Genomic DNA, 26,715 nt, shown 5'->3' with positions numbered 1-26,715 from the left:
ATTTTGTTCTATTACAATATTTTATTGAAATGTCTAGCTTATTCAGTTATTTTATACAATACATTCTTTACCTTTATTCATTTATCTACACATGTTTTCATGTATTCCATTCCCTCATCCTGCCAACCGTCCTCCCCCCTTCCTTTCCCCAGGCCCCCCAGAGCACCAGTGTCCCTTGTTATCCAGCATTTTAAATTATGTAAGCAGCTAACAGTGGTAATATTAGAGAATATGGTCTATTTAAATTTAATCAACAACTAGTCCAAAAATAATGAAAACGCACTTCAATACAATATTTCAACCAACCTTGAAAATGTTTACATGCTCAATAAAGAAGTGACAATGTTAGAAAATTTAAAAACAATTCTTTATTAATATGTATTAAAAGTCACAAATAAACAGCAAAAAAAAAGTGCTAAGTGATAGGTATAACATTAAGGGTCACGGACAGAAAAAATAATTATTTGATATTATTATTTCATAATTGCTGGAGAGGGGGAAACAAAGGCGCAATAGGGTCTTACCCGGTAATAATAAGGTAGACCCATAATTTCAGGCATTGACTCTCTGACCTCAAACTTAGCCAAATATGTTGATTTGATTCTGCAACCATATGTATTGAACCTAAATAGCCACCTGAGAGATTCTGCTCACCTCATTGAAAAGATCAGTGGCATCCCTTGGAAAGATTCTTACATATTTGTCACCATTGACGTAGCTTCGCTATATTCCAACATCCAACATCATTTAGGTCTTTTTAGCATCAGTTTTTTCCTTGAAAATGACGCAGAGATACCTTTGCCTCAGAAATAATTTATACTCAGGAGCATGAGTTTCATACTTCGTAATAACTATTTCCTATTCTCTGATATTTTGTACCATCAGTGCCTTGGGACAGCGATGGGGTCCAAGGCCGCATGTTCTTACGCCAATCTGTTCATGGGGGTCTTTGAAATTATATATATATAGAAAATGGCCCTTTTGAAGAAGGGATCATACTCTATAAAAGGTTTATCGATGATATGTTTTTCTCAATCATTTGAATAATAACGGGTGGGGTCTAAAAGTTACCTCTACAGTTCATACTGATGAAATCCATTTTTTGGACTTAATGATTTTTAATGAGGGGAACAAAATATGTACAAAAAATTTTTTCAAAGAAGTGGACGCCAATGGATACGTCCACTAAAATAGTGAACATTATAAAAAATGGCTAAACAATATTCCAATAAACCAATATAAAAGGATCAGAAGGAACTGCACACAAGATTCTGATTTTAAAAACCAAGTGGAGGTTTTGAGGCAACGTTTTTTAGAGAAGGAATATCCCAAATCCCTGATCCAGAAGGCTTACAAAGAGTCTTCTGTCCTTAGACAAGCAGACCTTGTAAAGCCGAAAAGGGACACCCGCCTCCCACTCGGAGTTTGTGGAGCAGTAAAAGGCACGGATACATTAAAGAAACAAGACTGGAATCTGAATCTAATTACCACATACAGTAGTGACAATTTAGCGATAAGGAATGTTCTATCAAAGCATTGGGGGATCTTGCATCTTGCATTTGAGGACCCTTTCCTCAAATCTATATTACCCCCCACTCCAGGGATCACTTTTAGGCGTGCCCCCACGATTAAAAATATTTTGGCACCAACCAGATTGAGGTCCAAAACAGCACAGTCCAAATCCCATGCTCCAGCAGGTTCATACAGATGCGGTTCTAGTAAATGCTTATGCTGCAAAAGCATTTGCCACGGCAGGACCTCCTTCTGCTCCTCCAATGGTGTCGAATCATTCAAAATAAAAGATCGATTGTCCTGTCAATCGAATTTTGTTGTATATTTAATAGAATGTTCCTTTGGTAAATTATATATCGTCAGAACAAGCCAAGCCCTTCATAATAGGCTTAATTCACATCGCTACAATATAAGATCTGGTTATCTTTTACATGGTTTGTCCAAGCACTATAGGATCCAACACAATAGAAGTTTGGACTTCAAGATCACTCCCATTGAGCAGATTAGTCCCTTGGTGCATAACAGGTCAGAGACGCTTAGTCGGAAAGAGACCTTCTGGATTCACAAACTTAATACTTTAAACCCATTTGGTCTGAATGAAGTAGCGGATCTGTTTTATTAGTTTTTTGAGCCATTGGCCTTTTATTGTTATTATTATTATTGCTATTATTACTTTTTAATATTTAATAATAACAAATATTTTTCCTATTTTTATCCCTTTTATTGCAAGTCTTTCATGGTCCTATATTATTATCTTTCATATACTATTAATTATACATCTGTATGCTCATCTACGATCTTTTTATACATTTTTCCATTATTATATATTATAAAAAAAATTTCATCCAGTTTTCTATGAGGTAAATGTACCCCCCCCACCCCTTCTTCCTATTTATATACCCTAATTTTACATATATATATATTCATGATTTTTTATGTTCATACTTGCTTTCCATGTTTTAATAATTTTGGACCATATGCGTACAATGATTTTATCTAAATGTTTATCCCAGCGCATTTCCATGTATTACGGACATAGTTTCCATTTTAATTTGAGGTGATATACTCATTTATTTATTTATTTATTCATGTGTCTCTTCCAATTACCCGTATTGATATGAGAGACATTCCCTACTGATACTATATAAGGTTCCCCGAGTAAAGACCTTTTTCACAACACCCCCAGTTTACCTAATTGCTCATTTTTGTTTCACATGTGCTTTATTCCCCTGCACTGTTCTTTGCACTTAGAACACTGATGCGGTCTCTTTTTTTCCCACGCTTCTGAACTTGAGTCACTTTCACCGTGCCTCCGCGCATGCGCCTTCTTTCAGTTCCCACGGTCTGAACTCAATTCACCCTGGTTCCCATAGAGAACCTGCGCAGTGTCTTCGCGCAGGCGCTCTTCTCTCCCTCCACGTACACTGTCCCCTGCTTTCCAAGAATTTTTTCGGGGTGGTAGTACAAATACAAGCCAAATGCACAAATTCCCTCATACATTTATTTCTTCACTATGGCACCTATAGTAATTTCTTAATTTTACTTTCCCTTGTAAGCAGCCAGCCTTTAGAGTAACGGATGATCACTAACCGCTTTGTGTAGAACACAGTGATTTACATTCTTGAGTTCGAGAATCACATTAAACACACGCGTCTGTCATCATACTGACGCGCTATGAAAAACCAAGCAGTTTTTTATTTATTTATATTTCTATTCATTTGGCAACAAAAAAATTTTTTTTTAACATTCATTTCATGTTGTTAATTTTATTTTCAATATTCTCATATATGCTTTTTCCGTGTAGCGTAAAGTACTCCTTCTCTGCACTTAGAACACTGATGCGGTCTGTTTTTTCCCACGCTTCTGAACCCGAGTCAATTCCACCGTGCCTCCACGCATGCGCTTTCTTTCAGTTCCCACGGTCTGAACTTGATTCACCCTGCCTCTCATTGAGAACCTGCTCAGTGTCTTCGCGCAAGCGCTCTTCTTTCCCTTCACGTGCTCTGTCCCCTGCTTTCTAGGAATTCTTCTAACACTTTGATCAACTTTTTATGGGTTAATAGCACAAATACATGCTAAATGCACACTTCTTTACTGAATCAGTGAATTCAATTCTCTTATACTTTTATTTCCTCACTATGGCACCTATAGTAATTCTTTATTTTTTCCTTTGCAAGTAGCGAGCTTTGGAGTTACGGATGGTCACCAACCACTTTGTGTTGAACTTAGTGATTCACATTTTTGGGTTCGAGAATCACATTAAGCACACATGCCTGTCATCATATTGACGCGCTCTGAAAAACTAAGCAGTTCATATTTATTTTTCATATATATTTCCATTTATTTGTCAACAAATTCCCAATTTTACATTCATTTCATGCTGTTTATTCCTATTTTTTCAATATTCCGGTATATGTTTTTTCTGTGTTAGCAGAAAGTACTCCTCCTCTGCATTTTTCACGTGTCCATGAGTTACTCCGTTACCATGAGAGCATTGACGTCATAGTTGTCAACGTGGCGGTATGGACTCCTTTATAAGTAACCGGTCTGTATACTATGTGTGTATTTTCTCTTTTCCCTGAAGAAGGAGACGGCTTATGTCTCTGAAACGCGTTGGAATGCTGTAATAAAAAGAGATTTTTTAATTAACATCTTGACAACAGTGGTTTTTTAGCGCGGCTAAAACCCGATTTTCATATAGATGTAGATACATATATAATTTTTATTATTTCATAATTAGCATAGTCCCACATAAATCAATTTCATGGGAACTTAAATAATTACCACCTACATATGTAAATATTCTAAAATAATACCTCAGAAGGATTACTACAATTAAAGTGCTGGTATGTTAAAAAAGCCAAGGGGCATCCAGAATAAATAAATAAATACCATATAAATAGTCAGATATTCAGACGAACATTTCAGCGGATATGACCCAATTCGGCACTTCAGCACAGAATGCAATTATAACCATGCATAAGAGGCAAGAAAGACCATGTAATGAATGATATATTTACCAATATATTAAGGTGGTAAAGAAGACCGTCCGTGACCCCTCACTCCGACCCGTGTTTCGCTCTATTGCTTTCTCAAGGAACATGCTCCTTGAGAAAGCAATAGAGCGAAACACGTGTGGGCGGCAAACATCCTCTTCCTGAAGGGGGAGGGACGTTTGGCGTCACAGCGACATCACACAGCGGCCGGCCAATAGAAGCAGAGGGGCGGAGATGAGCGGGACGTAACATACTGCCCACCTCCTTGATTCCGCTTTTCGAGCGGGATGCAGGTAAGCTGCAGTTCATTGTTTCCGGGGTGTCACACGGAGCGATGTGTGCTGCCTCGGGAACAATGAACAACCGGCGAGCAGAAGGACGATCGATTTTTTGAAAATGAGCGACGTGTCAACGAGCAACGATAAGGTGAGTATTTTTGCTCATTCACAGTTGCTCGTAGCTGTCACACGCTACAATATGTCAAACGATGCTGGATGTGCGTCACTAACGACGTGACCCCGATGACATATCGGGTAACGGGCCCTTGAGTCAAAAGTATTTGTGGAGTGTGAAAGAATAATATGTAGTTTTCAAAATATTTTAAAAATACAAATGGTGCATTTGAGTCAACACTTTGTAGGCCCAATATGCTCTGCAATTACTGCTACAAATCATTTATAGTATGACTTTACGGGCTTTGCACACCTAGAGAATGAATAGTTTGCCCATTGTTTTTGACAAAATACTGTAGTTATAGTTCAGTGAGATTGGATGGAGGCATCTGTAAACAGCAATTTTTAAGTCTTCCCACAGTTTCTCAATGGGATGTAGGCCTGGACTGTGACTGAGCCATTCACACACATGAATATGCTTTGATCTAAACTATGCATTGTATCTCTGGCAGTATGATTAGGGTTGACGTCCAACTGGAAGGTCTCAAGAATTTTGCAGCCAATAACAGGTGTTCCTCCAGTTTTGCCCTGTATTTACCTCCATCTTTCTTCCCATCAACTCTGACCAGCTTTCCTGTTCCTGCTGAAGAAAAGCCTCCCCATAGCATGATGCTGCTACTACTAAATTTGTCAGTGGGGATGATGTTTTCAGGGTGATGGGCAGTGTTAGTTAGTTTTCCACCACACACAGTGTTTTGTATTTAGCACAAAAAGATCTACTTTGGTCTCATCTTACCAGAACAGCTTCTTCCACATGCTTATTTCCCCTACATAGCTTTCTGCAAACTGCAAAAGGGAGTTCTTATGGCTTGCTTTAAAAAAAGATTTTCGTTTTGCCACTAATCCATAAAGGTCAGATTTGAGGAGTATACCAGTAGTTGTCCTGAAGAGAGCTTTTTCTACCTGAGCTGTGAATCTCCTCCAGAAGACCATGGGTCTCTGGGCTGCATCTCTAATCATTGCTCTCGTTGCTTGGGATGTCAGTTTAGGTGGACAGCCATGCCTTGGCAGGCTTGCAGTTGTGCCGTACTCCTTCCATTTTTGGATGATGGATTGAACAGAGCTTCGTGAGATGTTTAGAGCTTGTCGCAATTTTATTTACAAACTAAGCTTGCTTTACCCTTCTCAACAACTTTATCCCTGATCTGTCTGGCTTGTTCCTTGGTTTTCATGATGGCTATTTGATCCCTAATGTTTCAAAACAAACATCTGAGATCTTCACAGAACAGCTGTAGTTATATGGAGAATAAATTACACACAGGTGAGCTTAATTTACTAATAATGTGACTTCTGGAAACAATTGGTCACTCAGGATTTTACATAAGGGTATCAGACTACAGGGGGATTAAAATAAATGTATGTGGCAATTATCAGATTTAGATTTTAAAAAAATGTATAAAACCATATCTCATTTCGATTACAGTTCAAGAGTACTTGCGAATTTGTGTTGGTATATCACATACAATCTCAATAAAAAACATTTAAGTTTGTGGGTATAACATGGAAAAATGTGGAAAAGTTCATGGGATAGGATTACTTTTTTTTAGGCATTGTATGTCACTTCTTGTATTAGAGTTGCATGCTCTATTATAATGGTTCAAATGAGTGCCCTAAAAAGGAACCAAAAAAATAGACAAAATTACAAAGCATTTATAATTATGCACAAAACTCATGAAGCCATGTCTGTCAAATCCCATTAAAAATGGCAACGAATATCATAAGACAAAAAAATAAATGTAAATGTAATAAAATCCCCCAATAACCCATAATACAATATGGTACTCATTGTAGCCTGCATGCTCTAACACTGTCCCATGTCTTGTTGCTCTTCACATAGACATTAAAAAAATATATTATTCTCCACACATGTCCCTGCTCCCATGATCAGCAGCGTCCTCTTCCTTCTCTATAGCCAACACAGGTGGACAGAGCAATGTCGGCATGCCTGTTGCAAGTAGCGTAATGCAGTGATGTCAAGGGCCGCTTGTGACCAACATCAGCTGCCAGGCACTGATGGGACAAAAACTTGAGTAGATATGGTGTTGCAGGGAGCCAATGGCCATTGCTTTGTAATGCAATTTAACTAAATGTGATTCCAGATCCTGCTGAAAACAGTGTTCATGTCAATGGACCACCTTCCTCTAGTATACGGGCATCGCTTTCAACTGGAATTTATATGCCACTGCAGGTGCCTCTTTTAGTAGGATAGGGTGTCAAGCTACAATAGAAATATTGTTCAGGAATAGTTAGATGAATAAAACAGATTGTCCTTAGGATTATATTAAGCGTCATGTATGGAATGTACTGAGAAATAAGTATGATATATAAAGGCACCAGTACGCAACTTAAATGACCTGCTACAGAATCTATAGGCTCTCCATTGACTATAGTTAAAATACTTTCTATCAATTCATACATCACTTACAAGACAAAATCAAAAGTGGCACATCTCCCCTTCATTTTTGAGCACTACTGGATCAAAACCTTTAATGTCGTGGAAGTCAAAAATTTTAGTTTTTCCTCTTTCACTCCCTTTTATCTTCTCTTTTCCCTTTATGATGTTATGAATTCTTTAAAACTTTAGTCACTTTTGTGCCAATCTAGTGAAAAATGAACAAAATTAGGATTGGTTTCTGTTCTTGCTTTTTTTCATGCCATAATAAATTCATAGTAAATAGTTTTGATACAGTGCCAAGAGGAACAGCTAAATATTATGAAATTTAAAACCAAAACCCTCTTGGTTGTCAATCACAAACCATAACCGTTTTATAAATTTGCATCTATATTTTTTACAGAAATAACTAAAGTTCTTCTTCAGAGACTTTACAATGGGTAAAAAAAGTATTGGACACGTCACCAATTTTTCAAGTAAATATATTTCTAATGGTGCTCTTGACATGAATTTCTCACCAGATGCCGTTAACAATCCACATATTGACACAGGCAAAGAAATCAAACCACAAATATCTAAAAAAAATAAGTTATGTGTAATAATGAGAAATGACACAAGAAAAAATATTGCATGCATGAAGAAAAATACAGTTAGGTCCAGAAATATTTGGACAGTGACACAAGTTTTGTTATTTTAGCTGTTTACAAAAACATGTTCAGAAATACAATTATATATATAATATGGGCTGAAAGTGCACACTCCCAGCTGCAATATGAGAGTTTTCACATCCAAATCAGAGAAAGGGTTTAGGAATCATAGCTCTGTAATGCATAGCCTCCTCTTTTTCAAGGGACCAAAAGTAATTGGACAAGGGACTCTAAGGGCTGCAATTAACTCTGAAGGCATCTCCCTCGTTAACCTGTAATCAATGAAGTAGTTAAAAGGTCTGGGGTTGATTACAGGTGTGTGGTTTTGCAGTTGGAAGCTGTTGCTGTGACCAGACAACATGCGGTCTAAGGAACTCTCAATTGAGGTGAAGCAGAACATCCTGAGGCTGAAAAAAAAGAAAAAATCTATCAGAGAGATAGCAGACATGCTTGGAGTAGCAAAATCAACAGTCGGGTACATTCTGAGAAAAAAGGAATTGACTGGTGAGCTTGGGAACTCAAAAAGGCCTGGGCGTCCACGGATGACAACAGTGGTGGATGATCGCCGCATACTTTCTTTGATGAAGAAAAACCCGTTCCCAACATCAACTGAAGTCCAGAACACTCTCAGTGAAGTAGGTGTATCTGTCTCTAAGTCAACAGTAAAGAGAAGACTCCATGAAAGTAAATACAAAGGGTTCACATCTAGATGCAAACCATTCATCAATTCCAAAAATAGACAGGCCAGAGTTAAATTTGCTGAAAAACACCTCATGAAGCAAGCTCAGTTCTGGAAAAGTATTCTATGGACAGATGAGACCAAGATCAACCTGTACCAGAATGATGGGAAGAAAAAAGTTTGGAGAAGAAAGGGAACGGCACATGATCCAAGGCACACCACATCCTCTGTAAAACATGGTGGAGGCAACGTGATGGCATGGGCATGCATGGCTTTCAATGGCACTGGGTCACTTGTGTTTATTGATGACATAACAGCAGACAAGAGTAGCCGGATGAATTCTGAAGTGTACCGGGATATACTTTCAGCCCAGATTCAGCCAAATGCCGCAAAGTTGATCGGACGGCGCTTCATAGTACAGATGGGCAATGACCCCAAGCATACAGCCAAAGCTACCCAGGAGTTCATGAGTGCAAAAAAGTGGAACATTCTGTAATGGCCACGTCAATCACCAGATCTTAACCCAATTGAGCATGCATTTCACTTGCTCAAATCCAGACTTAAGACGGAAAGACCCACAAACAAGCAAGACCTGAAGGCTGCGGCTGTAAAGGCCTGGCAAAGCATTAAGAAGGAGGAAACCCAGCGTTTGGTGATGTCCATGGGTTCCAGACTTAAGGCAGTGATTGCCTCCAAAGGATTCGCAACAAAATATTGAAAATAAAATTTTTTTTTTGGGTTTGGTTTATTTGTCCAATTACTTTTGACCTCCTAAAATGTGGAGTGTTTGTAAAGAAATGTGTACAATTCCTACAATTTCTATCAGATATTTTTGTTCAAACCTTCAAATTAAACGTTACAATCTGCACTTGAATTCTGTTGTGGAGGTTTCATTTCAAATCCAATGTGGTGGCATGCAGAGCCCAACTCGCGAAAATTGTGTCACTGTCCAAATATTTCTGGACCTAACTGTAAGTGCAAACAGTCAAGAAAAATCATGACACCATCTTAAATCCATCGGAAATTAGAAATCAATCCTGCCACTTAGTGAAAAATAATATCAGCTGGTTCAACTATTGGCCAATAAAGAGCAGAGATGAGCCAGCCTCTAAAGGCTCAAGTTCAGTTCGTTTTGTCGAACGGAGGCTACGTTCGAGTTCGGTTCGGCGAACCGTTTGACGAACCTCTCGAACCTCATTGAAAACAATGGCAGGCAAACACAAACACATAAAACAAATTATAAATGTACACATACAGTTAATAAACATTGACATTACACTTACAGGTCCCCGTGACGCGACCTGCACTCTGTCTCCCGCCGCTTTTCCTTCCGATAATCGCTGCGTCCTCCCGGTAACCAGCACTGATGATAGGACCTTCCGTGATGTCAAAAAAAGCATGTGACCAGTCACATGTCTATTATCTCATTGGTTACAGACTGGTCACATGGCTAGACGTCATTGCTAGGTCCTGTCAGTGCATCTCTCCGGTATGCGGTGCTCGTTTGTGCATCCCCGTGTACCGGCTTCCCCGTTCAATTTTTTTTTTTAATTATTTCATGAAATTCATGAAATAATTAAAAAAAGGGCTTCCCTATTTTTTTTGTTCAAAGACGGGTACAAATAGGCAGCTGGGGGTTGAGGGCAGCCGTACCTGGCTAGCATACAAAAATATGGCATAGTGCACGTCATTTTTTTGATGGGCAAAAAACTCCTAGATACAGTCCTGGATGGAGTATGCTGAGCCTTGTAGTTCTGCAGCTGCTGTCTGCTCTCCTGCATACACTAGTGAAGGGAGCATGCTGAGCCTTGTCGTTCTGCAGCTGCTGTCTGCTCTCCTCCATACAGAGAGACAGCAGCTGCAGAACTACAAGGCTCAGCATACTCCATCAAGGACTGTATGCAGGAGTTTTTTGCCCCCCCAAAAAATTATGTGGGATTCGCCATGTTTTTGTATGCTAACCAGGTAGAGCAGGCAGCTACGGGCTGCCCCCAAACCCCAGCTGCCTATTTGTACCCGGCTGGGAACCAAAAATATAGGAAGCCCTTTTTTATTTTAATTATTTCATGAATTTCATGAAATAATTAAAAAAAAATGACTTGGACTTCGCCCAATTTTTGTGTCCAGCCAGGTACAACTAGGCAGCTGGGGATTGGAATCCGCAGCTCAGGGTGCCAAAGCTTTCTGGGCAGCCATGCTGCGAATTGCAGTCCGCAGCCGCCCCAGAAAATGGCACTTTCATAGAAGCGCCATCTTCTGGCGCTGTATCCAACTCTTACAGCTGCCCTGGTGACGGGTGGCTCGCTGGGTAATAATGGTGTTAAGGCTAGCTGTATATTATCAACTGACCCTAAGCTTGAAATTCATGGTGTCACGCCAATATTAGACATGGTCACCATAAATTTCTAGTACAGATAAAAAAAAAACACAACACACAGAAAAATATTTTTATTAGATATAAAATACAATACAATTAGTGACTCCATCTTTATTGAAATAGAGAACCCCCTCCGCAGTAATCCTGGGTCAAGGGTCCCGCGCCACCCAATCCGGATCCAATATCATCTGATCGGTTTGCTGGAAGGCAAAGCGATCAGATGATGTGTCAGGTTCAAGGACCTGAATCACATGACACAGCATCTGATTGTATAAACGGCTTTTATACAATCAGCTGATGCATCAGTGCAAAAAAAAATAACAAACTACACACTTCAGTGCAGACTCCTGTCCGACAGCATCAGCTGATAGTTTAGCAGGGCGGTAAAAAGCCGGCCACACCACTCGACTTATAGTGTCAGCTGATTCCATCAGGTGACCGCATCAGCTGATCATCGCCAGGTCTGAGAAAGAGAGAGAGAGAAAGAAGAAAGAGAGAAGATAGAGAAGAGAGGAAGAGAAGAGAGAGAGGAGAGAGAGAAGAGGAGAGAAGAGAGAGAGAGAAGAGAGAGCAAGAGAGTGAGAGAGAGAGAGAAAAAGAGTAAAAGAAAGACTGAGAAAAAGAGAGAGCGAGAAAAAGAAAAAGAGAGAAAAAGAGAGAGAGAGGAGAGAGAGGAGAGAGAGGGAGGGAGAGAGAAAGCGAGAAAGAGAGAGAGAACGAGAGAAAAAGAGAGAAGGGAGAAGAGAGAGAGAAGAGAGAGGAGAGAAAGAAGAGAGAGAAGAGAGAAGAGAGAAGAGGAAAGAAGAGGAAAGAAGAGAGAGAGAAGAGAGAGGAGAGAGAGAAGAGAGAGAGAGAGAGGAGAGAGAGAAGATATAGAGAGAAGAGAGAGGAGAGAGAGAGAGGAAAAAAGAGAAAAAGAGAGACTGAGAAAAAGAGAGAGAAAAAGAAAAAGAGAGAAAAAGAGAGAGAGAGGAGAGAGAGGAGAGAAAGGGAGGGAGAGAGACAGCGAGAAAGAGAGAGAAAGAGAGAGAGAAAAAGAGAGAGAGAAAGAGAGAAAAAGAGAGAGAAAAAAGAGAGAGAAAGAGAGAGAGGAGAGAAGAGAGAGAAGAGAGAGCGAAGAGAGAGAGAAAGAGAAGGAAAAAGAGAAAAAAGAGACTGAGAAAAGGAGAGAGAGAAAAATAGAGAGAGAGGAAAGAGGAGAGAGAGAAAAAGAGAGAAAAAAAGAGAGAGAGAGAAAGAGAAAGAGAAAGAGAGAGAGAAAGAGAGAAAAGAGAGAGAGAAAAGAGAGAGAAGAGAGAAGAGAGAGAGGAGAGAGAGGGGGGGAGAGAGAGAGAGAGAAAGAGGGAAAAATAGAAAAAGAAAGACTGAGAAAAAGATAGAGAGAGAAGAAGAGAGAAAAAGAGAGAGAGAAGAGAGAGGACAGAGAGAGGGAGGGAGAGAGAGGGAAAGAGAGAGAGAAAGAGAGAGAAAGAGAGAAAAAGAGAGAGAGAGGAGAGAAGAGAAAGAGAAGAGAGTGGGAGGAGAGAGGAGATAGAGGGTGAAAAAGAGAAAGAGAGAGTGAGAAAAAGAGAGAGAGAAAAAGAGAGAAAAAGAGAGAGGAGAGAGGGGGGAGAGAGAGAAAAAGAGAGAGAGAGGAGAGAGAGGGAGAGAGAGAGAAAGAGAGAGAAAGAGAGAGAGACAGAGAGAGAGAGACAGAGGGAGAGAGACAGAGGGAGAGAGAGAGTGAGAGAGAGAGAAGAGAGAGAGGAGAGAGCAATGCAGCCTCATTTCATAAACTGCTCCGATTTTAGAGGTGTGTCCCACGGCTCACAGCTGATGTTCGACTCCTCCCTTCAGTGCATAACTAAATTAAATTATAATTATAAATATATAATAATTATAAATTAAAATTAAAAATAAAAAAATATAAAAAAAAATAAATTAAATTCTTTACCGGGACCAGGACTAGAACTTGTAAATTTATGCTTCTTAAGTGAGCGCTCTATCAACTGAGTTACTGCCTCTAATGATAAAGATAGGCAGATTTGGTAATCTTAACATCTGCATTGCAGAGTGAAGTCTCTGGGTGACAGCGTGATTCACTCCATTGCTACGTGGAGAGGACACAGCACGATTGTGTTCTACAGTGCTGCATCTTCATGTAGCAAAGCTGACAGTGTCGTGTGGATTACATCGGACCTGGATGTGTATTTCGGGATTAATAAACTGGTAAAAGAGGGTTTTTTTTGTCTTTTATTCCAGATAAAGGATTTTTCGCTGTGTGTGTTTCTTTACTTTCACTTACAGTTTAATCATGGAAGGTGTCTTGGCGAGACGCCTGGCATGATTAAATTCATTATTACCCCGATTGCCACCGCACCATGGCAATTCGGGATGAGCTGGGTAGAGTCCCGGGACTGCCGCATCTAATAGATGCATCAATTCCGGGCTGGCTGCTGGGTGATATTGTTAAGCTGGAGGGCTCCCCATACCGTGGTGCTCCCCATCCTGACAATACCAGCCTCAAGCCATGTGGCTTTATCCTGGCTGGTATCAAATATAAAGGGAACCGAATTTTTTTTATTATTTATTTATTTATTTTACTGCACGATATATACCATATATATGGTTGCAGTGAAACAGCTGTCACTCATCGTGGGGGCGTGTCTGACTGCAACCAATCATGGGCGCCGGTGTGCGGGGAAAGCAGGGAATACCAGATTGAATAATGAAGCGGCAGCCATTTTCTAAAGAGGAAAAGACGGCGCAGATTGGTGACAGCCGTGCAGCGAGACGCCCGTGATCGGTGAGTAGGAAAGAGAGAGGGATTGTGCTGGGGACGCAGGACGCATGCAGATAGCAACGTGTGCACATAGCCTTACTGTGAAAAGCCATGTTTTTGTTGATCGAACCGTTCTCGAACCTAACTCGAACTGTCGAGCTTTTAGCAAAAAGCTCGACTTCGAGCTCGAGCTCGAACACCCACCAAAATCACTCGAACATGAAATTAGCGAACATCAAACATCACTCAACTCTAATAAAGAGGTGTTTCATTATCAAGGTGGTAGGCAAAGAAAACTCATGATAGGTAGAATCAGTTAGATGTATTAAAGTCTTCACAACCTTATTGCAAAATATGCTGATGGCATTGGTAATAGAAGATTTTCTAAGCTACTGAAAGAACCATAGAGAACTGTTGGGGCCATAATCATTTCACTGCAGACCAACCACCACTAGGTGCTCCCCTCAATATTTCAGGCAGGGAGCACCTGGTGAAAACAATTATCAGAAGAGTTGTCCAAGAGCCAAGGACCACCTGTTGAGAACTAGAGAAAGACCTGGAATCAGCACGTATATTTGCTTCAAAGGAAGCAACAGGAAAAGCACCCAAGCTCCATGGCCTTCATACATACTCACTATACAAGACTCCATGACTGTACAAAAAGCATGTTCAAAAGCATTTTAAGTTTTCTCAACAGTTAGACACGCCTATGGAGTGTATAGTCTGGTAAGATGAGACCAAAATTTAATTTTTGGATGCCATAATACACACCATGATTGGAGGCCAAAAGGCACTGCATATAACCCCTCAAAACCATACCAACAGTGAAGTTTGGAGGTGGGAACAGCATGGTGTGGGGCTGTTCTTTGGCATACAGCACTGGCAAGCATCATATGATTAAAGAAAACATGAATGGACAAATGTACCAAGACATTCTTGATAAAAATCTGCAGGATGATGAAGATGAAACGAGGGTGGACATTTCAGAAAGACGATCCCAAACATACAACCAAGGTAACTCTCAATTGGCTTCAGAGAAAGAAAATAAAGCTGCTAGAATGGCTCAGCCATTCACCTGACCTAAATCCAAAAGAAAATTTATGGAAGGAACTAAAGCTCAAAGTTCATAGATGAAGATCAAGGAATCGTCAGGATTTGAAGAGTGTTTGTGTGGAAGAATGAGCTACAATCACACATGAGCAATGCATGCAACCAGTTTCTCCATAAAGGATACGTCTTGAAGCGAACATCACCATCAAATGCTTTTGTGAGAAGTATTAAATACATTTCAGTAAGCATGTTTAATACTTTTACCCTGTATCATTTCTCCTTATTACACATCACTAAATGTATGGACATTATTGGTTTGATTTGTTTGCCTCTGTGTATTGGGTGGGCTGTTACTAATATCTGTTGAGAAATACATGTCAATAGCACCTTTTACAAATATACCGTACTTACTTTAGAAAATTGATGATGTGATCAATACTTATTTGATCTGCTAGATATGTTCTTTGTATCATTGAAGTTAAGATGATGCTGTAAGTTTGTAATCTGCAATGAATTCCAGCTTCAAATTTTATAGAATCAACTTTAAAGACTCTTTTCAAACTCCATAGTAATTCATTTTATTCCTGTATTTTTTAAGCTAATTTAAATATTTATTTTATGAATAGTCATAGAACTTTGTTAAATAAATTCTAGAGTTATGAAGCAATAATTTTAACTACTCTAATAAATCTTAATTAAGATCATTTCTGAGACATTTAATTAAAAATGTTAACAAAACAATTTACTGTTCTTCTGGTACAAGCATAAGTGAGAGCATTATCCCATCTGTCCAAAATCTGGTCTTACATGACACTAGTCCTACATATTTTAATTAATATGAGCAATGCATTGCGCACATTAATTTATACAGTATATGCATATTGATAAAATGCACTGAACAAAAGCAAATTTTTTTCCTTGTATGGCTATTTCTCCAAGGTGTCCCATTAGCCATTTTTCAATATGACATTGCCAGCCTACATGTTACTGCTGCTAATAGGAGCCATCTGCGTGACTCAAATATACTCAGATAGCCTGCATTGTCTCTGGAATTGCCTCCCATCAAGCACATCCTTGATGGCATGGATCGGAAATTACAAAAAGGGAGCTGCCAGCAGAGGATTTTTATAATTTGCCCAAGTGCATTCAGTGTAACAGAACAATTATCTTGCAGCCATTAACCTCTTAACGACCGCCTGTAGTAATATTACATCATAAGCAGTCATAGTTTAATCTCCGCTGGCTCCTGCCAGCAGCTGGCAGGGATCTGCGCACATGTCAGCTGATTTGTACAGCTGACCTGTGTGCCTCGCAGGCAAGAGTGGATCCGTGTTCCACCTGTGCCTGTTAACCCAAAAATATATTATAAACCCCAACTTTTTAAAAAATTCCTTTATTATACCAAAAGCTAAACAGACTCATAGACATAAATACATACAGTGTCTCAGCTGGATTCAACCAATAAGGGGGTAGATACATTGCAATATATAATTCATCCTTCTTTCACGATTCGATACCTATTTCCCCTCATCAATAAATTCCTCAGAGGGAAAAATTGCAATTTTTCAAAGGTTTATATATACTTCATACCATTATTCACATTATATATACATTTTTTATAAATACCTATTAAACTCACCGTCACACAGTGGTTTAGGAGCTGAATACAGAGACAAAAAGATATTTTGTCTCTATATCTAGTTCCAACCCCTATTGGTGCTGGTGTCCTCATTTGGGGATTTCCTGGGACGGAGGCTATCATGGCGTTTTGCCAGTTTCTACTGTCTCATCTTACTTGGACCCCTAAACGATTGCTGTAGTGGTCCGGTTTGGCATACCATACTTTATCTGAGGTGATTTTGGGATCCATATTGAATATTGATATTAAACTCATGGATCAATAAAACCTCCTGATGAACCCTTTGGCTCTATCATACAAGGGGGGAAATGCGTCGAGGTGTAAGGTGTAAATTGTATCCCAAGATTGTGAAGCTATCAAGTACAGAGTGTCTAACCATTACCAAAAGGAACCTGTGACATTTTACGTCTGAAATCAACTACCTCTATGAAGAAGGATATTATTTTATATGACAATCTCAAGTGGATATGTGATAAATATTTCATCTATCAAGAATCCTATTAAGGAACAAATTATGGTTACTGGACTTTTTATTCTGTATTATCTTTGGCATATATGTGTTTGTTGCTTTGCTGAAAAAATCTTTTTTCTAACAGTTCAGATGATGGCCTCGGACTGATATTAGGTCTCTGTTCTGTAGAGAATGACCTTTGGCATTCTATAGGGTGCATGGTATCTAAAATAACAGTTCGGTAGATGAGTTTGCACTACATATTGGGTGTTGGTTCTGTTAGGAATAACCTAGGGTATTCCAGGATGTGCTTTTTTAAAAAAAGTTATCCCTGTTTTTTCCTCTGTTCAATTGACCAGTTGAGGATGTGATTTGGATGTCGAGTAGCGGTCAAAAAAACATCAAAAAGAGTGACCAGGGATGACATTATCATAAGTGTGTTTATATGGTCTCTAAAACTGGATAGGGGTTGGAACTAGATATAGAGACAAAATATCTTTTTGTCTCTGTATTCAGCTCCTAAACCACTGTGTGACGGTGAGTTTAATAGGAATTTATAAAAAATGTATATATAATGTGAATAATGGTATGAAGTATATATAAACCTTTGAAAAATTGCAATTTTTCCCTCTGAGGAATTTATTGATGAGGGGAAATAGGTATCGAATCGTGAAAGAAGGATGAATTATATATTGCAATGTATCTACTCCCTTATTGGTTGAATCCAGCTGAGACACTGTATGTATTTATGTCTATGAGTCTGTTTAGCTTTTGGTATAATAAAGGAATTTTTTAAAAAGTTGGGGTTTATAATATATTTTTGAGATAAAATTGACCCCTGGAATATATCAAATTGAATCTGTGCCTGTTAACCACTTAAATGGTGCTGTCAAAATTTAACAGAGCCATTTAAATCCTTACCACAGTAAATCTGCACTCACCGGGCTCCATCAATGTTGCTGTGACATGATTGATCACTGTGAGCCGATGGATGTCATGGTAGAACAGGGTTATACAATGATTCCTGTAGTTAGCATGAGTCACTTCCTGTTTCACTCAGCCCGCTGCTGCCAGAGACAAGAGGTGAGTGTTTCTAGTCATCACAGCTGTGAGCAACAGAAAAGAGTGAGCGATCAGACTGCTGATGCTTATAGTCCATTAGGAGGACTAGTAAAATAAAAAAGTAAAAGAAAAGTTTTAGAAAATTAAAAAAAATAAAAAAACCTAAAAGTTCAAATCACCCCCCTTTCGCCCCACTGAAAATTAAAGGGTTAAAAAAATAAAAAATATACACATATTTGGTATCGCCAAGTTCAGAAATGCCCGATCTATGAAAATGTAAAATCAATTAATCTGATTGATAAACGGCATAGCGGCAAAAAAATCCAAACTACAAAATCACTGAGGCATAGATCTCAAAAAATGAGAATGTTACGGGTTGTGGAAAATGGTGCAAAACGTGCGCCACTTTCTTTGAATAAACTTCAGATTTTAACCCCTTAGATAAAAGTAAACCTATACATGTTTGGTGTCTACCAACTCATACCGACCTGAGGCATCACACTGACATCAGTTTTACCATATACTGTGATTAACATATCTCAAAAACAATGATGCAATCGCGCTTTTTTTTGCAATTTTACGCACTTGGAATTTGTTTGCAGTTTTTCAGTACCCTATATGGTAAAACTTATGGTTTCATTTAAAAGTACAACTTGTCTCGCAAAAAATGAGCCCTCATTTGGCAAGATTGACAGAAAAATAAAAAAGTTACGGCGAATAAACCCCGAAAAACAAAAAAAGCGGCCGGGGTTGAAGGGGTAACGTCACTGATAACATTCCAGTTTGTGTAAGTGCTAGGATTTCTAAACATAGCTCCTATACTTAATACTGAGTAAATACAGATGATTTGAACTTTTTTTGTTGCAATTTCCCTTACAATCTGTGTAAAGTCCTGCCAAATGTTGTGAGGATGACGCAAATTTTAAATTTACACAGAGTTTGATGCTTCAGTGATTTTATATCTCTCAGTCATATGTTTCTATGGTTATTGAATTAGAATTATAAGCATTTTATAAGATTTTACACTTTTCTTGACAAATACAGTAAGTTTATCCAAAGACCCAATGTTTACAATGTAGACTCTTAGGCGGGCTTTGCACACTACGACATCGCAGGTGCAATGTCGGTGGGGTCAAATTGAAAGTGAAGCACATCCGGCATCGCATGCGACATCGCAGTGTGTAAAGCCTAGATGATACGATTAACGAGCGCAAAAGCGTCGTAATCGTATCATCGGTGCAGCGTTGGCGTAATCCATAATTACGCTGATGTGACGGTCCGATGTTGTATCTCATTTATTATTAACAAAGTGAAAGCATCTTACTGTTGCTGCCCCCCGAATTATTGTGGTACTGTGGTTACATTTTTAATCCATTTTTTTGTGTCTTGTTTTTGGCCTTTTAACTTAATCATTAAAAGTACATTTTTAACAGGGTTTGTTTTTCTCTGAGGTTTGCACTACATATTGGACCTGACAGGTTCCCTTTAAACTCAATGAAGCAGAAAACAAAAAAAATAGACAGAAACAGGCATGAAAGCAATCATCAATAACCATAAATGATAACTTTCATGATGTGTTATTATGGTGCACTTCATGCATTTATTCTGAATATACTAACATTCACTTGATATGTTTCTTCAATTTACTACTATGATATTATCCCATTACATGTTTGTAATAAGGAGATCCCACAATTTCCTTTTCCTACTCATTTTGCTGCCAGTATTCTCAGTAAAGTTTGAGATATCTTTATCTTTTGATTATGTATATTCAGTTTTGTGCTTGGAGCAGTGTTTATTTTAGCTTTGCTTTATCAAGATACAGTTGTGTGAAAATACATTATACTGTAATATTGATTTTGCTACTCTATGTACCACTCTGTTAAACCAATTTACTTATCTTAAGAAGCAAGCCATATCTACTTACCAGGAAAGTCATCAAGTTTGACCACAACATAATAGCTTTTTGTAAAGGGGCCTAAGTGCACTTATCCAATTCAGGTTCTGTTATCTCAAGACAATAATCTGACATAAATGTTAACATTTATAACCTCAACATTATAAATTTTCTTTAACTAATTGTTTCCATTCAGTTTTACTAATCAACATGTAAAATACTATAGCTGCAGATTTTGTAAAAATTCGGGCTACATAATGCTATAAATTAGGGATGAGCAAACAAATTTGAGTGGAATTGTATTCTACACAAATTTTGCAGAAGTTATTTTTTTGTTATTTTGCCCTGACTGCCCTTTTTTTAACCATAATGGGTCATCAAAAGGTTAAAAAATGCTTATATTCATCTTACCACTCTCCTCTCCAGTCCCTGTGGATCTCACAACATGTCATCCCATGCCTCTCATGGTGAAATCCCCAGTCCTCTCATGCGGAGCCAGGACGTCCAGCTTTCGTGAGACCCTGGAGGGTTCTGTGCATGCACAGAAAGTCAAGGAGCACATCGTAACGATCCCGCAGATTGCAAACTGACTGATATTCGATTATTCATACCAGCTGGGCACTATGTCAGCCAAAGGTTATGTTAGCCTTAGGTTGTTTCAGCCAGTCATTGCCACTAGAGATGATCGAGTCTTTTAAAATTTAAACTTGGTAGTTTTAGCAATTTTCCCCAAACAATTCAATTTGCCGCAAATCAGAGGTATTGCAAGTGCCCTGAAATAACGTGTATAATAGTATGAGGTCTCCAGGGACTGTATTCAACCTCTTTCCAGCTCTCAAACACAACACAGTCTTAGTAATATCAAAGTGAACTCCACATATATGGCTACCAGTAAATGGATGGTAAATGTTCTTAACTGCTGTTTTGTCATGCACTATATGGACAGTTTTGTTCTGCGTTTTGGGAATTTTGAGGCTTTCCCTATTTCTATTTTTAAGTTGTGGCAATAATCCAGAAGAGAAGGGGTTAATAACACGCTGCCTCAAGGAATCCAGTTAGTTGATTTAAAAATTCATTGTTTATTGTTTTAGCTGTTTCAAATCAACCAATCGGATTCCTTGCAGCAGCACGGCATTAACTCTTCCGGAACATTGGCACAATCTCTCTGTGGGGCTCCGGCAGCCGTTCTCTTCTACATGTGATACAGTGAAGAAAAAACCAATTGGGATGTATTCCATCTGTCTAGATTTTGGCGGTTGGTGACTGTTCACATTAAGTCATCAGGCTTTGTCCACAGGCTATTTACTTCATGCATCATTTGCTTGGACCTGTCCCGCCCACAGCCATGACTCAGTCATGGGTACGGGATTGAAATAGACCAGGTGAGTGCTGCTAAGAGCAGTTCTACTATTCATATGTGAGGCCGTATGGCACATTTTATAAAAATATTTTAGTGTAGGACTGCTTCAAATGAGATTTGCCGTGACGTGGCGAAGCAGCTCAAGAAATTGCAATTTTTTGCCAAAAATCTCAAAATTTTTAAAATAAGTACAGTTTGGAATGTTTAGTGCTGTAGTGCACATTTGGTGCTGCTTTTTTGTTTTTTCTTCATTGAATTGGTCGGTGGTTGACCTCCACCTTGCTTTGCACCCCAATTTGGGATGTATTCCATCTGTCTAGATTTTGGCGGTTGGTGACTGTTCACATTAAGTCATCAGGCTTTGTCCACAGGCTATTTACTTCATGCAGCATTTGCTTGGACCTGTCCCGCCCACAGCCATGACTCAGTCATGGGTACGGGATTGAAATAGACCAGGTGAGTGCTGCTAAGAGCAGTTCTACTATTCATATGTGAGGCCGTATGGCACATTTTATAAAAATATTTTAGTGTAGGACTGCTTCAAATGAGATTTGCCGTGACGTGGCGAAGCAGCTCAAGAAATTGCAATTTTTTGCCAAAAATCTCAAAATTTTTAAAATAAGTACAGTTTGGAATGTTTAGTGCTGTAGTGCACATTTGGTGCTGCTTTTTTGTTTTTTCTTCATGTGATACAGTGGTTGTGACTTCTCACAACCCAATAATGTCAACCTTATTTTATTGTGATCCCCTGTTTTTACCAGCCTTTGCTTAATTTTATGTTGTGACAGTGTCATTTTACTGACTTTCAGATCCAATGGCTTAAATTAGGAAGAATGCACGGATGACATGTCCAAGCTTGTTCCAAGATAATGATAGTAGAGGTAACAAAGTTTCCAACCAGAAGTACCGGAGAATAAAATGTTACTTTATAAGAAAATTGTTAAAAAAAACATGACGAAAAACAAAAGAAAGAGGAGTGGGGTAAAGAAGAAGGTAATACAATTACATAGAAAGGTGATCATTTAGAACCTCATAGGTTCTAAATCAAAGCCTCTGGGTAAAAATCTATGTTGTTCGAAAAGCGTCATCTTTCTATGTGATTTTTGTCCATTTTATCTCATGTTTTGTTTTTTTAAACAATTTTCTAATAAAATTACTTTTTAGTCCTTGGGACTAGAGATGAGCGAACCGGTCGCGGTTCGGCTCGAGGTCGGTTCGCCGAACGGGGGTCCCGTTCGAGTTCGGTTCGTCGAACGTTCGACGAACCGAACTCGAACGTATAGGCTATAATGGGAGGCAATCACAAACACATAAAAATGCATGATAAATGTACACAAACAGTTAATAAACATTGCCATAACACTTACCGGTCCTCGCGATCCCTTCTGCACTCTGTCTCCTGCCGCTATTCCATCCGATGATCGCTGAATCCTCCCGGTGACCTGCACTGCCAGCAGAGAAGCAGGACCTATCGTGACGTCAAAATAGCCATGTGACCAGTCACGTGGCTATTATCTCATTGGCTACAGACTGGTCACATGACTATGACACGTCATGTAGGACCTGCGAGTGCATCTCTCCGGTACACGGTGCACATATGTGTATCGCCGTGTACCGGCGACATGCTCTAGCACACGGTCGACTCCCCGTTCCGTTAGGGACCGGCTGACACAGCCGGTCATTAAAGGAGATCACCGTTGCCATAGCAACGCAGTTAGCGGTGACGTCACCGCTAACCGCGGCTCCGAGAGCACCGTTGCTATGGTAACGCGTCTGTCAGCGTTACCGCTAGCAGCCAGCACTGATCACTCACAGAGTGAAGGCTGCACGATTGTAGTGAGCATTGTAGTGAGGATGGAGGTTCCCCAGCCCCAAGTGATGCCCCTCACTACAATCGTCACTACTACTACACTAGAAAGAAAGCAGACAGAAGAGCAGGGTCGTGGAGGGCTGACAGGGGTAATAAAGATGGAGTCTCTAATGTGTCTGTGTATTTATTTCTATTAAAGAATTTTTTCTCTGTGTGGTGTCTTTTTTTTAACCCTTTATTGGAGATTCTTAATGGCCGGGTCAAACGTGCCTGACATTAAGAATCTCTGGCTTAATACTGGCTGGTAAAACAAAGCCAGTATTAACTCATGATTACCCAACAAGCCACCCGGCTCCAGGGCTGTTGGAAGAGTTGGATACAGCGCCAGATGATGGCGCTTCTATGAGAGCGCCATTTTCTGGGACGGCTGCGGACTGAAATCCGCAGCAGAGGCGCCCACAAACCTCGGGCTAACCTGTGCTGCGGATTCCAGTCCCCAGCTGCCTAGTTGTACCCGGCTGGACACAAAAATAGGGCGAAGCCCACGTCATTTGTTTTTTAATTATTTCATGAAATAAGTGAAATAATTAAAAAAAACGGGCTTCCCTATATTTTTGGTTCCCAGCCGGGTACAAATAGGCAACTGGGGGTTGGAGGCAGCCCGTGGCTGCCTGCTGTACCTGGCTAGCATACAAAAATATGGCGAAGCCCACGTCATTTTTTTGGTGGGCAAAAAACTTCTGCATACAGTCCTGGATGGAGTATGCTGAGCCTTGTAGTTCTGCAGCTGCTGTCTGCTCTTCTCCATACAGACAGACAGCAGCTGCAGAACTACAAGGCTCAGCATACTCCATCCAGGACTGTATGCAGACGTTTTTTGCCCCCTGAAAAAATTATGTGGGCTTCGCCATATTTTTGTATGCTAGCCAGGTACAGCAGGCAGGTACGGCTGCCCCCAACCCCCAGTTGCCTATTTGTACCCGGCTGGGAACCAAAAATAAAGGGAAGCCCTTTTTATATTATTTCATGAATTTCATGAAATAATTAGAAAACAAATGACGTAGGCTTTGCCCCATTTTTGTGTCCAGCCAGGTACAACTAGGCAGCTGGGGATTGGAATCCGCACCACCGGTTGGCCTGAGCTTTCTGGGCCCCACTGCTGCGAATTGCAGTCTGCAGCCGCCTCAGAAAATGGCATTTTCATAGAAGCGCCATCTTCTGGCGCTGTATCCAACTCTTCCAGCACCTGCCTGCTATACCTGGCTAGCATACAAAAATATGGCGAAGCTCACGTCCTTTTTTTGTAGTTTTTTGGCAAAAAAAATAAAAAATGCTTCCCTGGATTTTCCATTGCCAGTGAAGGTAACACCAAGCAGTGGGGGTTAGGAGCCAGTAGCTGCTTGGATTACCCTTAGCTAGCAATACAAAAAATGCAGCGGGAGCCCATATATATTTTTTTAAATTATTTATTTAAATAACTAAAAATAAAATGGGCTTCCCTGTATTTTGATTGCTAGACATCACAGTGCTGTAAAAATAAATCTTTAAAAAAATGACGTAGCGCTCCGCGGTATTTTTGATTCTCAGCGCAGATAAAGCAGACAGCTATGGGTTGCCACCCCCATCTGCCTGCCGTTACCTTGGTTGGCAATCAAAATACAGGGAAGCCCATTAATTTTTTCTATTTAAAAAATAGTTAAAAAAAAAAATTACGTTGGGTCCCCCCATTTTTGATAGCCAGCTAGGGTAAAGCAGACGGCTGTAGCCTGAAAACCACAGCTGGCAGCTTTACCGTGGTTGGGGATCCAATGTGGAGGTCCCCTCAGGCTCTTTTTTATAATTATTTTATAAATATTAATAATTACACAATAAAAGTAGGGTCCCCCCCAAATTGGATCACCAGCCAAGGTAAAGCGGACAGCTGTGGTCTGGTATTCTCAGGGTGGGAAGGTCCATAGTTATTGGGCCTTCACAGCCTAAAAATAGCAGGCCGCAGGCACCCCAGACGTGGCGCATCCACTAGATGCGCCAATCCTGGCGCTTCACCCCAGCTCATCCCGTGCCCTGGTGCAGTGGCAAACGGGGTAATAAATCGGGTTGATACTAGCTGTAAAGTCACCTGAGATCAAGCCCAGCAGTTTGTGATGTCATGGCGTCTATTAGATACCCAACATCATAAACTGTCAGTACTAACAAAAACAAAAAATTGACAAAAGAAATTTATTTGAAAAAACAGTCCCCAAAACATTTCCTCTTTCACCAATTTATTGTAAGAAAAAAAATAAAGGGGTCCCACGACGACTCTGGACCGTCTAGAATATGGGGGGGAGACACTCAGGGAACGTATCCCCCATTTTCTAGGAGTGCGGACCCTTCATGTGAGGAGTGTGGGTGCAATGAATCTGCACTCACTCTCCCCGGGTCCACAGCAGCAGAGTCCATGTCGTAATGGTTGCTACCAAAGCTGCAATGCCCTGCTCATGAGGTAAGGGCATGCCTAATCAGGAGAACTACTGTAGAGGAAGCTCTGCTCACTGGTATATAGGTGCTCAGAGGTAATAATAGATAAAATTAGTGAGTAACCTCGGCACTCTATATCTCCCAGACTAAGTCAGTAAGTCACAATGGATAGTAATGCAAAATCACTCTTTATTGGTCCGTATTAAGAAATTTTTTTTTTCATAAGCATATATGTTTTTGTCCAAAACAAGTTACAAATGACGTTTCGGCCTGAGCCTTCGTCAGATTGGACTTATCTGCATGTAATCATGAAAAATGACAATAATCAGTATCACATAAGAGTGAGAGAACAATAACATAAACTCGAACAATGTAGAGGTACAATTGGGATGCAGCAAAAAAATTGCAACACAGCAAGAAATGAAACACATGATACAAATGTCATAATACAGTACAAGGACAATATAGTAATGACAAATATGGGGTCAGAGTAGGCTTAGACAGCTCTGGTACGAAAGAGATGTCAATCATAAAGTAACATGTGCAGTAGGTGTAGAGCTACAGTATGCATGGCAGAGCTAATGGGTAGACTGACCATAGAAAAAGAACGGAGAAAAAGTGGAGAAAAAGTGGAGAAAAAGTGGAGCATAAGAGGAGAAAAAGTGGACAAAAAGTGGAGAAAAAAGTGGAGAAAAAAGTGGAGAAAAAGTGGAGAAAAAGTGGAGAAAAAGTGGAGCATAAGAGGAGAAAAAGTGGAGAAAAAGTGGAGAAAAAAGTGGAGAAAAAAGTGGAGAAAAAGTGGAGAAAAAATGGAGAAAAAGTGGAGCATAAGAGGAGAAAAAGTGGAGAAAAAAGTGGAGAAAAAGTGGAGAAAAAGTGGAGAAAAAGTGGAGAAAAAGTGGAGCATAAGAGGAGAAAAAGTGGAGAAAAAGTGGAGAAAAAAGTGGAGAAAAAGTGGAGAAAAAGTGGAGAAAAAGTGGAGAAAAAGTGGAGCATAAGAGGAGAAAAAGTGGAGAAAAAAGTGGAGAAAAAGTGGAGAAAAAGTGGAGAAAAAGTGGAGCATAAGAGGAGAAAAAGTGGAGAAAAAGTGGAGAAAAAAGTGGAGAAAAAGTGGAGCATAAGAGGAGAAAAAGTGGAGAAAAAAGTGGAGAAAAAGTGGAGAAAAAGTGG

The sequence above is a fragment of the Anomaloglossus baeobatrachus genome, chromosome 9, assembly GCF_048569485.1.
Source record: "Anomaloglossus baeobatrachus isolate aAnoBae1 chromosome 9, aAnoBae1.hap1, whole genome shotgun sequence".
Classification (NCBI taxonomy): domain Eukaryota; kingdom Metazoa; phylum Chordata; class Amphibia; order Anura; family Aromobatidae; genus Anomaloglossus; species Anomaloglossus baeobatrachus.
The sequence above is the reverse complement of the archived record's forward strand: the minus strand, read 5'-3'. Positions refer to the sequence as shown.